The following is a 14299-nucleotide window of genomic DNA, read 5'->3' on the forward strand; positions in this document are numbered from 1 at the left end:
GTTTGTATAATGTTTGTATGTGATGAAATAAATAGAAATGAGATTGAGAAGTTGGAGTATGTGAAATGTGAATCAAATTTGAGGTACTAAGTGTGCGAGAAATGAAATAGCTACGGCTACTAAAAATGGCACTGAGTGTGCTAGAATATAACAGCGATGGTTGAATAACTGGCACTATGTGTGCGGCACCGATATAAGTTTGGTTTAATGAAATAGCACTAAGTGTGCAATATTATTATAGCTTCGGCTAATTAATTGGCACTAAGTGTGCGAGTTCATTGAATGTTCAAGTATGATCGAATGAAGTAGTGCATCGAGCATCGATGTGATAAATGTGATAGATAGGAACGTGATGATACAAGTATGTACGGAACCTATGTGGTTGATGATATTGAGTATGAAGTAGATGAAAGGTTATGTAAATGAAGGATGAGATGAGTTGCATTAAAAGTTAGCTAATTGATAGAATTATATTTTAATTGATGAGTTAAATGTGTTATATCATGAACTTACTAATCTGTAAAGCTTACTGTGTGAAATGCTCTTTTTTTTATAGTGTTATAAAACTAGCTCGGATTCAAGGATCGTCAGCTACTCACTCACACTATCGACATCTATTTTGGTACCATTTTGAGAGTTGTATATAAGGTATAGGCATGTATAGGCTAGACGTATTTTGGTATATTTTGTGATGTGAATATCTAGCCATGGGATTTGGCTTATAAATATTGGTATGTATAACCTTTTAAATTGGCCTAAATGATGTGTTTGATAGGTAAGTTATATGATGTATATAATGCTTATGTGATGGTTTGATTATGGAATGTTGAATTGGTAAGTTTTCTGGTATGAAGTATGTGACAAAATGATGAGTTTATGCACTTTGAATTTATGTAAGTTATAATGATTTTGGTATGCTTTGGTTGTGAAATTGAGTAGTGAATTTGATGGTATTTGAATAGCATGAAATATGTACAAATTGGTTGATTTGGTTGCCTATGAATGTATACAAATGATGATATAATGCTATGGTTTTAATGCTTGTAGGTATGACCCAAAATGGGTAGCAAATTGGCTTTTCAAATGGCCTATTTTTGTCCACACGGGCAGAGACACGGGGTTGTGTCTCAACCGTGTGTGACACATGGTCATGTTACACAGCCGTGTGTTCCTTGGGGTAGTCTTACAATTTAAAGTCAGTCTCGAGCACGGCCAAGGCACACGGGCGTGTGGCTAGCTGTGTGTCCCAAGTCAGTTTCGACCATGGCTTGGTACACGGCAATGTCATGTGGCTGTATGGACAAGTCAGTATGTATGCCCTATTTTGCCACGGCCTAGACACACAGACGTGTTTAAATCTGTGTGAGGCACACGGCCTGTGCATACGGGCGTGTGGCCTGTTCAACTTTGAAAAATATTTAAGTTTTGAAAAATTTTATATGAGCTCGATTTAGTTCCGACCCCTTTCTAAGGCATGTTTAAGGTCTCTAGACCTATATAAGGGACAATTGTGTATGATTATTATATGTTTTGATTATGTTATGCTTAAGTATATGTGAATGTTTCGATATGTACAATAACGCCTTTAAACCTATTTCAACAACGGATACGGGTTAGGGATGTTATATTTTATTGGTATCAGAGCTATGATTTAGTCGATTCTAGGACTACCATAGCGTATGTGAGTCTAGCTATACATGCCACATATATGAATTTCAATAGTGTGATGATTTCTGACAGTTGGAATGTGAGTCTAGGCTGATATCTAGTAGTCAGGGAGGAGAGGCTAAGTAAGCCTTCTTTCAAATGATGACTGAGTGGTTCACGAAATTCATACGAATGAATCTGGTTGCTCAACAACCTCCACCCCCACATATTCTGCAACAAGTCCCAGTTGTGCCATAAGTAATAGATCTGATTCGATTAAGTAAGCCACATGTTGATAAGATTCGTAAACATGGGGCTGAAGAGTTTCGGGCTACGATTGATGACAATGCCGAGAGGGCTGAGTTCTGGCTTGAGAACACTATCCGAGTATTCGATGAGTTGTCCTGTACTCTAGATGAATGTATCAAATGTGTAGCATCCTTGCTTAGAGATAATGCATATCACTGGTGGAAAACATTGACATCAGTGGTTCCTAGTAAACCGGTCACTTGGGAATTCTTTTAGACTGAGTTCTGGAAAAAGTACATAAGCCAGAGATTCCTTGATTAGATACATAAAGAGTTTCTGGAGTTGAAACAAGGTCGGATGACTGTAACAGAATAAGAAGAGAATTTGTACGTTTGAGCAAGTATGCTCGAGAATATGTGTCTATTAAAGAGATCATGTGTAAAAGATTTGTTGATGGATTGAACGAAGATATAAAACTGTTAGTCAAGATACTTGAATTGAAAGAATTCGTAGTATTGGTTGAAAGGCCAGTAAAGCCGATGATCTTAGTAAAGAAAAGATCAGAGGCTAGAGATTCGAGAAAGAGATCAATGAATAAAACTTATCATTCCTCGTCAAAGAAATCTAGAGATTTTAATGATCGATTGATAGTTTCAGTGGGATATTAGAATAGAGATCGTGGAAAGTAATATACCAGCCCTAAAGCTTAAATTACCTCTGTATCGAGTGTTGGTAATGCAAAGGATGTAAAACTTGAGTGTAAACAATGTGGAAGACGACATTTTGGAGATTGCTGGGGAAAAAGTAATAACTGAGCTTGTTACAGTTGTGGTTCACGAGATCACTTTATAAAAGATAGCCCAGAGTTAGCTGAAAAAGATAATGCTCAGAACATGAGGCCAAGTAACACTGCAGCTAGAGGTAGCCCACCGAGAAACACGAGAAATGTGAGTGGTGGTAGAGGTGTGATGCGAGACACTGTTGTGAGATCTGATGCTAGAGCACTTGCAGGAGCCTACGCTATTCGAGCACGAGAAGAAACGTCATCTTTAGATGTTATTACTGGTACTTTTACTCTCTATGATACTAAAGTTATTGCATTGATAGATCCAGGGTCTACTTATTGTATATATGTGTGAATTTAGTATCTAGTAAGACTTTTCCTGTAGAGTCTACTGAATTTGTAATTAGAGTATCTAACCCTTTAGGCAAGTGTATTCTGGTTGATAAAGTGTGCAAGAATTGTCCATTGATGATTCGGGGTAATTACTTTTCGACTGATTTGATGTTGTTACCATTTGACGAGTTTGACATAATCCTGGGTATGGATTGGCTAACATTGCATGATGCTGTTGTGAATTGCAAACAGAAGATGATTGATTTGAGGTGTCAGAGTAATGAGATTATCCGCATTGAATCAGATGATTTGAATAGATTGCCAGTAATGATTTCAACGATGTTAGTTTAGAAATATGTGAAAAAAGGCTGTGAAGCTTATTTAGCTTATGTGCTTGATACGAAAGTGACTGAAAAAAGATTGAATCAGTGGCAATTGTTTGTGAATATCTAGATATGTTTCTTGATGAGTTACTGGGATTACCTTTGGTTCGAGAAGTTGAATTTGGCATTGAGTTAGTACAGGGAACTACTCTGATTTCGATAGCTCCATATAGAATGGCTCTGACAGAGTTAAAAGAGTTAAAGTCTCAGTTGCAAGAATTAACCGATAGAGGATTCGCAAGACCGAGTTTCTCACCTTGGGGTGCACGTGTTCTATTTTTGAAAAAGAAAGATGTCACGATGGGAATGTGCATTGATTATTGTCAGTTGAACAAAGTGACTATTAAGAACAAATATCTTCTGCCCTGAATTGATGATTTGTTTGATCAGTTGAAAGGAGCTACTGTGTTTTCAAAGATAGATCTGAGATCAGGTTATTGTCAGTTGCGAGTAAAAGATTCAGACATTCTGAAAACTGCTTTCTGAACGAGGTACGGACATTATGAGTTTTTGGTTATGCCTTTCGGATTAACAAATGCACCTACCGTTTTTATGGATTTGATGAACAAAATTTTCAGACCGTATTTAGATCGATTTGTCATTGTATTCATTGATGATATTTTGATTTATTCACGTGATGAAATTGAACATGCCAAACATCTGAGAATAGTACTACAAACTCTGTGAGATAAGCAGTTATATGCGAAGTTTAACAAATGTGAATTTTGGTTACGAGAAGTCAGTTTTCTAGAACATGTTATGTCAGCATTTGGTATTTGAGTTGATCTGAGCAAGGTTTCGGCTATTTTAGATTGGAAGCCTCCGAGAAATGTTTCTGAAGTCTGTAATTTTCTGGGACTTGCTGGTTATTATCGACGGTTTGTAAAAGGTTTTTCTATGATCGCGACTCTGTTGACGAAATTGCTTTAGAAAGATGTGAAATTTGATTGGTCTGAAAAGTGTCAGAAAAGCTTTGATCAGTTGAAAGCCCTATTGGCTTAAGCTCCGATATTAGTACAAATAGAATCGAGTAAAGAATTTGTGATCTACAATGATGCTTCGTTGAACAGTCTGGGTTGTGTTTTGATGCAGGAAGGCAAAGTTATAGTTTATGCCTCGAGATAATTAAAATCGCACAAAAAGAATTATCCGACGTACGACCTTGAATTAGTTGCGATTGTGTTCGCTTTGAAGATTTGGTGCCACTATCTATTTGGTGAGAAATGTCATGTGTATTCAGATCATAAGAGTTTGAAATATGTGATGACTTAAAAATATTTGAAGTTACGACAGAGAAGAAGGTTAGAATTGCTAAAAGACTACGAGCTTATTATTGATTATCATCCGGGAAAAGAAAATGTTGTTGCTGATGCTTTGAGTCATAAATCATTGTTTGTATTATGTGCCATGAATGCTCATTTAGCTTTGTCTGATGATGGTTCAGTTTTAGTGGAATTGAAAGCGAGACCTTTGTTTTTACAGTAGATTATTGATGCTTAGAAGGTTAATAATAAGATTTTAGCAAAACGAGCCCAGTGTGATCTAGATTCTGATTTTGAATTTTGAGTTGATAATGATGATGGTCTGAGATTCCAAGATTGAATTTATGTTTCGAGAAATCCAGAATTGATTCAGATGATTTTGAATGAAGCTCATAAAAGATGTTTATCTGTGCATCCGGGTAGTACGAAAATGCATAACAATCTGAAACAACTTTATTGTTGGTCTGGTATGAAACGTGACATCTCTGAATTTATTGCGAAATGTTTGATCTGTCAGCAAGTTAAAGATAAACATCAAGTGCCATCTGGTTTGTTACAATCGATTATGATTCTAGAGTGGAAATGAGACAGAATTAAGATGGATTTTGTATCGGGTTTATCTCTGTCATCGAGTAAGAAAGATGCAATTTGGGTTGTTGTTGATAGATTGACTAAATCGGCTCATTTCATTCCAGCTTGTACAGATTATTCACTTGATAAGCTTGCTGAGTTGTATATTTCTCAAATTGTGAGGTTGCATGGAGTATCTATTTCTATTGTTTCGGATAGAGATCTGAGGTTCACGTCGCGATTTTGGAAGAAACTGTAAGAGGCATTAGGTACGAAACTACACATTAGCACTGCTTTTCATCCGCAGACGGATGGTCAATTTGAGCAGATTATTCAGATACTCCAGGATATGTTGAGATGTTGTATTCTTGAGTTTGAAAGCACGTAGGAACGATAGTTGCCATTGATTGAATTCGAGTATAATAATAGTTTTCAATCGAGCATTAAAATGGCACCGTACGAAGCCTTATATGGTAGAAAATGCCGTACACCACGATATTGGTCAGAGCTTAGTGAGAATAAGATACATGGGATTGATTTGAACATAGAAACAGAAGAAAAAGTGAAAATAATACGAAATAGTCTGAAAGCAGCTGCGGATCGTCAGAAATCGTATGCAGATTTAAAAAGAAAGGATATTGAGTTTCAGATTGGAGAAAAATTGTTTTGTTTTGCCTTTATCCTTGTTAGTAGATGGTCTGGCTGGTTCGCAACATACATTCACAAGTTACTTAAACATATAAAACTTACAAGATTCATACATGCAATCAAACCTAGCTTTTTGGACAATCAAACTTAGCAGAACATATACTTATCTTGGTTGCTACGAACTTGATTCTGAACAAAGACTTGACAACGAAATAATTTATGAGAGAATTTTCATGGAATAAGGGCCTATTTATAGGCACTAAGTGTCTTGATAATCTTAGGATACCATACTTGACTTAGGAAAGGTGTTACGTGCATGAAAAATGTAACATCCCGAAATAGGGCCTAGTTAGAACAGTGGTTTCGAGACCAGAAATCCAACGTTGAAATATTTTTTTTATGATTATTATGAGGTCTAGAATATGAAAATATGCATATGTTAAAGTTTCATGAGGAAATTCTATGAGTAAGGTGTCCAATTGAAAAATAAGGACCAAATTGAATAAAGTGCAAAACTTGGATTCTAGAAGTAATTTGCATGAAATTGCTTTAGATTATTAATTAGAAGTCCTTAAGGAGAATTTGCCCAATTTATAATTTTTTGGACAAAAATGGGTATGTATGGATAAATTTTGGTCATTTGGCTAATTAATGAAATAAAATGGGAAAATGAAGACAAAAATCAGTCATTCTTCTCCCTCATCCAACCAAATTTCTCAAGCCCTCCATAGTTAGGGTTTTCAACATTTTCAAGCTCAATAGTAAGTGCTCCCAAGCCCCGTTTTTAATTTTTTTGTATTTTTGAAATCCTGGTAGCTTACTCTCTCCATTTCTACTCATATTTTGAGTTAGGGTTCATGTTTAAAAAGTGACTCATGTGTGAAATGTTTATTCTTTGATGTTTTATGGAGGAATATGAAAGTTGGATGTGTGTTAAACATCTTTTTCTAGGTGATTTTCATGAAAAACCCCTAAAAGGACCTTTTTGCAAAAGGTGTAAAATATGTGGTAGAAATGTGAAATAATGGAAAAATGTGGGCTGTCATAAGAGGGAAGAACATTCGACTAGGCTTGGGTAATGTAGAAAATTCATGCATTTCATCATACAAGCCTAGGGACTAAATCGTAAATAATGTGAAAAGTTAGGGGCAAAATGGTCATTTTGTTAGGGGGTGAAATTTAGACTCGAAAAGTATAATGTGAGGTATTAATAATTCATTTTTATTTTTATAGACCCCGAGGAACAAATTTCGGAGGTTGATCAAGGGAAACGAAAGGTTTCAGATTAACCGAAATGCGAAACCGAAACGAATACTAGGTAAGTTCGAATAACTATAAGTAAACTATTAATATGCCTAATTACTGTGTGATGAATGCATGATATTTGGTTATAATGATGGCATGAAAATCCATAAAATATGTTAATAGCAATGATATGATAATAAATGTCCTGGTTGAAGTAAAAAGGGAAATTCGATGGATAAACCATGGCTTACAGGACTTGAGATATTGCATGTGTTGCAGAAAAGGATTTATCCCAGACGAGTAATCCATTTATCTCTAATATAGAAAGGATCTAGCCCAGACAGATGTTCCTTGAGTGATCGAGCCTCCTGAAGAATATGTGTGCATAATGGATTTATCCCAGACGGGTAATCCAACTAGGGTCTGAATTTAGCCTGGACTGGTAATTCAGATCCGAGCTCATTATGGGTGTTTTTCGCTATAAGGGATTTAGCCTGGACTGGTAATCTCGCCATAAGATATGAGGTTCGTAGGAGTGCGTACTAGAGAAGATCGCTCTTATGACTTGACGGTAAATGGAAAATCATCGAGATTTTTAAGAAACTCAACGGGATTAACAGGAGATATAAAAATGAAAATGTTGAATGATGAGCTCAACTGAGACAAGTTACATGGTGTATTGTTATGAGACTAACTGGTTGATTGAGTGCATGTGATAGGGAAACTATTTCATGCTTGTTGGTTTTATTGCCTAATATGGATGTATGCTAATTAACCAGTAAGTTTACTTTCCAGTTATTCGGGCTTACTAAGCATGTAAATGCTTACCCCTCTTTTTTCCCTGTCTTACAGAGCTCGAGGACTCGTAGAGGTTGGAAAACAGTTGGAGAATCAACACACTATCATCTTGTTTAGCTTTGGTATATAAATACTCTTATTTTGTTCAATAGCATGTATAGGGCTTTTGTTATTTTGTTATACGTTTCATTTGACTAGCCAATACAAAGGCTTGTAAAGGTATACATATTCACTTTTATGTGGCCATGGAATTGGCTCATATTGATGTAGGTTATGACCTACAAATTTTATGCATGCTTGTGTTCAATTGTACTAGTGAGGATGAAATATGGTATATTACATTTAAACACATGTAATGTGACCAAATCACATGGGATGGCTAGACCATAACTGGCAATGAGTTATAATAATGAGCCAACCTTAAAAGTGTTATAAGGCATAGAAATCCTTAGTACAAAGGGAATAACCTAGCATGTGTAAAACTGATGAGATGAGGTTTACATGCAATGAGATTTATTAAGATCATTTAAGAGTATAATTAGGCTATGTTAATTATCATTGGAGTCTATAAATGAGAGTAAATGTTAGAGGGTGACCAAAGGCTTGGAAAATAGCCTAACAAGGTCTACATAGGTAGACACACGGACGTGTATTTAGGCCGTGTGTGACACATGAATCGTCCCATGGGTGTGTGGTCTAGCCGTGTGTCCCCTGCACCTAAAATTTTAAGTCAGAATGCATGGTAGTAAACATACGGGCAGAGACATGGCCTTGTGTCTCAACCGTGTGGAGGGCACGGCCTAGCACACGGGCGTGTGTCTTGGCCGTGTGCCTCTAAATGCAGGCTGACGTAATAAACATAATGTCTAAGTTCTTAGACACGGGCGACCACACGGGCGTGTCTAGGCAGTGTGAAGGACACGGGGGTGTGATCGGCCGTGTGAAAACCCCTGTAGGTTTGAAATAGGAAATAAATTCAATTAATTCCATACGGTAGGGGACACGGGCGTGTCCCAAAGCACACGAGCATGTACATTGTCTCCGCACGGGCGTGTGAGACATTAATCTAAAAAGTTTCTTAAAATTTCCTTATGTCCTCGGTTTAGTCCCAGACCATTTCAATGTATGTTTTGGGCTTCGTAGGCCCATAATAGGGACACCAAGATGTTGTTTGATTGGGTTCAAATTAGAACGAAATTTTATAACCTGTATTTCCTGAAAATGTTTGATTATATACCTGGTAAAGCCTCGTACCCGGTCTCGATCTCGGGTACGGGTAAGGAGTGTTACAAAAAATATCCTAGATACACAATACCTTTATTTCTTAATTTCAGTCTGACTCAACTTTGACTGGTGATCTCCAGCTGACCTAACTTGTAACATTTCTAACCCGTATCAATCGTCGAAATAGGGTTATGGAGCATTACTGAAGTTTACAAAACAAATAGATAGAAATTTCGAACATTTCACATCGTATAATATTCATATCATAAACCAATCGAAATGAAACATGTAACAGTCCAGTTTTGACCCTAGTCAGAATAGTGGTTTCGGGACCACATATCCGAGTCAAAAAATATTTTAATATTATTTTCCGTGTCTGTGATAAGTAAATTGATATGTGTGAAAGTCTCATGCTAAAATTTAACTGTTTGTGTGCTTAATTTGCAAAAAGGACCAAATCACGAAAAATATAAAAGCTGTGTGCTAGATGTTAAAGTGCCCATTTGAGTTGGCTTTCTAAAGTAAAGGTCCTTATGCTGTAAATAGACCATTGAATTAATGTATGGACATAGTTGGACATTAGATAGTGGAATTCTAATGAAAATAAGAAGGCTAAAATGGTAAAATGAATATAAATGTTATAATAAAAAAGAAAAAACATGAATTAGGTGATATATTCATCAGCATTGCCGAATTTCACAAAAGAGAAAGAAAGAAATAAGTTTACTAGGGTTCGACTACCTATTTTGGTGATTGAGGTATGTGTTTTGATCGATTTTTGATTATTTCTATGTTTTTGTGATCGTTGTTTAGTATATTACAAAGCCCATGCTTCAATTTTTGATTTTGGTGATGATTTTGAAATACGCCATAGATGAATTCATGAGTTTTGTGTTGTTAAATGGTGAAATGTGAAAGCTTGATGTTGGGTTTACATGTTTTGTCTTTGGATTTTTAATGAATTTGAGCAATTTGGGCTAAATTGTAAAAATGTTATTTTGAGGGGCTAAAATGTGAAAGAAATAAAATGTATGGACTTGTTTGAAGGCTACGAGAATTCGGCCAAGCTTGTGTACAAGCAAATTTTGTGTATTTTGTGATTTTATGAAATAGGGACTAAAGTGTCGAAATGTCAAAATGTGAGGGTTAGCTTGTAAAATGCCCTAATTGTGTATATATGGATTGTTTTGAATGTTTTGGTGAATAAAAGGGTTAATTTTGAATACATATAGATTAAGAAAAGAGGAATTCGGATTTAGACCGAGGAAAGTCGAAGATTGTTGAATAAAGGTTCAAGTTGACAACTTCGAATACGAGGTAAGTTTGTACGAAATAAATGTTGTTAAAGATATGTTTTATTTCGATGGTAATGTATAATTGTATAAATATCTAATTACGTTTTGAGTATAATGATATTCGACTATGATTGGCACTAAGTGTGCAGTTTAATATAGCTTCGACTATAAATGGCACTAAGTGTGCGAGTTGGCATAGCTTCGGCTATATAAGGCAGTAAGTGTGCGATACTGACTTAGTTTCGGTTAATTGAGATAGCACTAAGTGTGTGGGATCATGCAAGCGATGGCTAACCTTTAAGCACTAAGTATGCGAATGTTTAAAACAGTGGAAATCTTGGTAAGTGATAAAGTAATCAAACAAGAGGTAAGGTTGGAAGCGAATGAATATGAAAATGTTTAGGTAAGTATGATACCTATATGTAGATGACATTATGTTGGTAAGAAATCATGGATTGAGTTGGTATATATTTGATAGTTGGATTGAGAAATTTATAAATACTCATGTGTTGATGTTTCATATTTCTTATTGTTAATGTTTTGGTACGAGCTTACTAAGCTTTAAATAGCTTACTTTGTGTGTGTTTGCATTGTTTTATAGATTTTAAGGCTACTACAAGCTCGGGATTGTCAAGGATTGTCGCCAAACTATCGAACCTCATTTTGGTACTTTTGAAAATGTATATTTATATGAAGTATGGCATGTATAGGCTAGTAGTTGTGGAGTATGTTTTGTGATGTATATATTTAGCCATGTGATTTGGCTAATTTGTGTTTGAATTTATGGTTGTGAATGGTTTATAATATGTGATGCTCACATGCAATGGTGGTATGTCTTAGATGGACAAAAGAAATGCTAAATGTTGGTAAGTTTTGTTAGGTTTAATTTGGGTTTGGATGATGTATGGAAGGAAATGTTTTGGTATGAATTTATCTTGTGTTTAGCTTGAATTGGTGAGGTTTATGAATAGAGAAATGGTTGATATTGTTATGTTATAAATGATGAATGATATAGCATAAAATTTTACTAAATTGGTGCTAGAATTATGCTTATTTACATTGCTTGTAGGAATGACCTAAAAAAGGTGGCAAGTTGGCTTAAACCAAGCCTGCATTGTGCCACATGGACAGGGCACACGGGCGTGCCTTGTGGCAGTGTATGCAAAGCAGTGACCTTTTAAGATCACACGGCCATAGCACACGGGCGTGCCTGTTGGCCGTGGGTAAAAGTCCGTAAGCATGCTTTGTTTTGCCAGGGCTTTGACAAACTAGTTTGTCTAGGCCGTGTGAGGCACACGACTTGTTCACACGGACGTGTGACCTTTTAAAAGTTGAAAATTTCTTATGAGTTTGGAAACTTTATATGTTATCAATTTGATCCCGAATGCATGTTTCAACTTTGTATACTTGATTTCATGTGAATATTGAATGACTTTTATTAGTAATGAGATGATATATGATGTATGGTGGTTTTGATTTGAGTCATAAGTTCAGTAATACCTCTTAACCTATTCTGGTGACGATTACGGGTTAGGGGTGTTACATTTTATTGGTATCAGAGCTATGGTTTAGTCGGTTCTAGGACTACGATAGCGTATGTGAGTCTAGCTATACATTCCATATATCTGAAACTACGATAGTGTGATGAATCTAGACATTGAAATGTTCTTTTTTATAGCAATGAATTTCGATAGAGCTGTAGCTGATGATGATGAAAGTAATACACTTGCTCTTGCGCAAGGCACGGTGCAAGCTGATTCTCGACCGGCTACGAGTAGCCATGATGGTAAGGCTAAGCAAGCCTTCTATCAAATGATAAACGATTGGTTCACTCATTACATTAAAACCAATCTGGCGGTACAACAACCTCCATCCCCAGTTAATTCTCCTCAAACTCTTGTTATGCCTCGAGTAAATCCAGTACAGTTGAGAAGATTAGAAAATATGGAGCTGAAGAATTCCGAGCTACAACAAGTGATAATGCAGAAAAAGCTGAGTTCTGGTTAGAGAACATAATAAGAGTGTTTGATGAGTTATCTTTACTTCAGAAGAATGTATAAAATGTACCGTTTCACTGCTGAGAGACACGACGTATCATTGGTGGAAAACTTTGACATCTGTGGTTCCGAGTGAAAGAGTTACGTGGGATTTCTTCCAAGTTGAATTCTGAAAAAAAATATATCAGCCAAAGATTCATTAATCAGAAACGCAAAGAGTTTCTTGAGCTTAAACAAGGCCGTATGTCTGTCACAGAATATGAGCGGGAATTTGTAACGTTGAGTCAATATGCCCGTGAATGTGTATCTTCAGAAGCAATAATGTGCAAGAGATTTGAAGACAATTTGAATGAGGATATTCGTCTACTAGTTAGTATTCTAGAAATCAAAGAATTTGTGGTGGTTGTTGAACGAGCATGTAAAGCAGAAGATCTTGGGAAAGATAAAAGAAAGGCTGATTCTGAATCTAGAGAGGTACGAAAGATATCATCGGGTAAATCATTTCAGTCTGGATCCAAAAATTTTAGAGATGATAGTAGTCGTTCAAAGGCTAGTGCGGGATATCTGAATAGAGATCGTGTTAGATTGCAATCGAATTACAAATCTTCAGCCACGTCTATTGCTAGTGTTGATAATGCAAAGAATGAAAGGCCTGAATGAGATCAATGTAGAAGACACTTTGGTGAATGCTGGGGAAAGAGTAATAATCGAGCTTGTTATAGTAGTTGTTCAAGAAGCCATTTTATTAAAGACTGCCCAGATTTAGCTAAAAAAGATAATGTTCAAAATTTGAGACAGAGTGCTAATGTTTCTCATGGTAGACCTCTCAGCAATTCGAGAAATGTAAGTGGTAGTCAGAAAGGAACGAAAGACACAGCTGTAAGATCTGAGGCTCGTGCACCTGCCAGAGCCTATGCTATTCGAGCTTGCGAGAAAGCTTCATCACCAGATGTGATTACGGGTACATTCACTCTCTATGATGCTTCTGTGATTGATTTGATAGATCCTAGATCAACGCATTCTTATATATGTATGAACTTAGTGAACAGTAAGACTTTGCCTGTAGAGTCTACTGAATTTGTAATTAGAGTTTCGAACCCCCTAGGCAGATGTGTCTTGGTTGATAAAGTCTGCAGGAATTGTCCATTAATGTTTCGAGATAATTTTTTTCAGTTGATCTTATGTTATTACCTTTTGATGAGTTTGATATAATTCTACGTATGGATTGGTTAACCTTGCATGATGCTGTGGTGAATTGTAAACGAAAAACTATTGATTTCAGATGCAAGAATGATGAAATGGTCAGAATTGAATCTAGTGATTTGAATGGATTCCCTGCTGTAATATCTTCGATGAAAGCTTTGAGTATTGTGAGAAAGGGTTGTGAAGCCTACTTTGCTTATGTTATTGATTTGAAAGTGTCAGAAAAGAAAGTAGAATCTGTACCTGTTGTCTGTGAGTTCCCTGATGTGTTTCCGAAAGAACTTCCAGGATTACCTCCAGTTAGAGAAGTAGAATTTGGCATAGAATTGGTACCTGGTACTACTCCGATTTTGATAGCTCCGTATAGAATGGCTCCAACTGAGTTAAAAGAATTGAAGTCTCAGTTGCAAGAATTGACCAATCGAGGATTTGCAAGACTGAGTTTCTCACCTTGGTGTTCTCCGGTTCTATTTGTGAAAAAGAAAGACGGTACGATGAGAATGTGTATAGATTATCGTCAGTTGAATAAAGTGACTGTCAAAAATACCTCGAATTGATGATTTGTTTGATCGGTTGAAAAGAGCTATTGTGTTTTTGAAAATAGATTTGAGATCAGGCTACTATCAGCTACGAGTAAAAGATTCAGATATTTCGAAGACTG

Source organism: Gossypium arboreum, chromosome 6 (assembly GCF_025698485.1).
Source record: "Gossypium arboreum isolate Shixiya-1 chromosome 6, ASM2569848v2, whole genome shotgun sequence".
In the NCBI taxonomy this organism is placed as follows: domain Eukaryota; kingdom Viridiplantae; phylum Streptophyta; class Magnoliopsida; order Malvales; family Malvaceae; genus Gossypium; species Gossypium arboreum.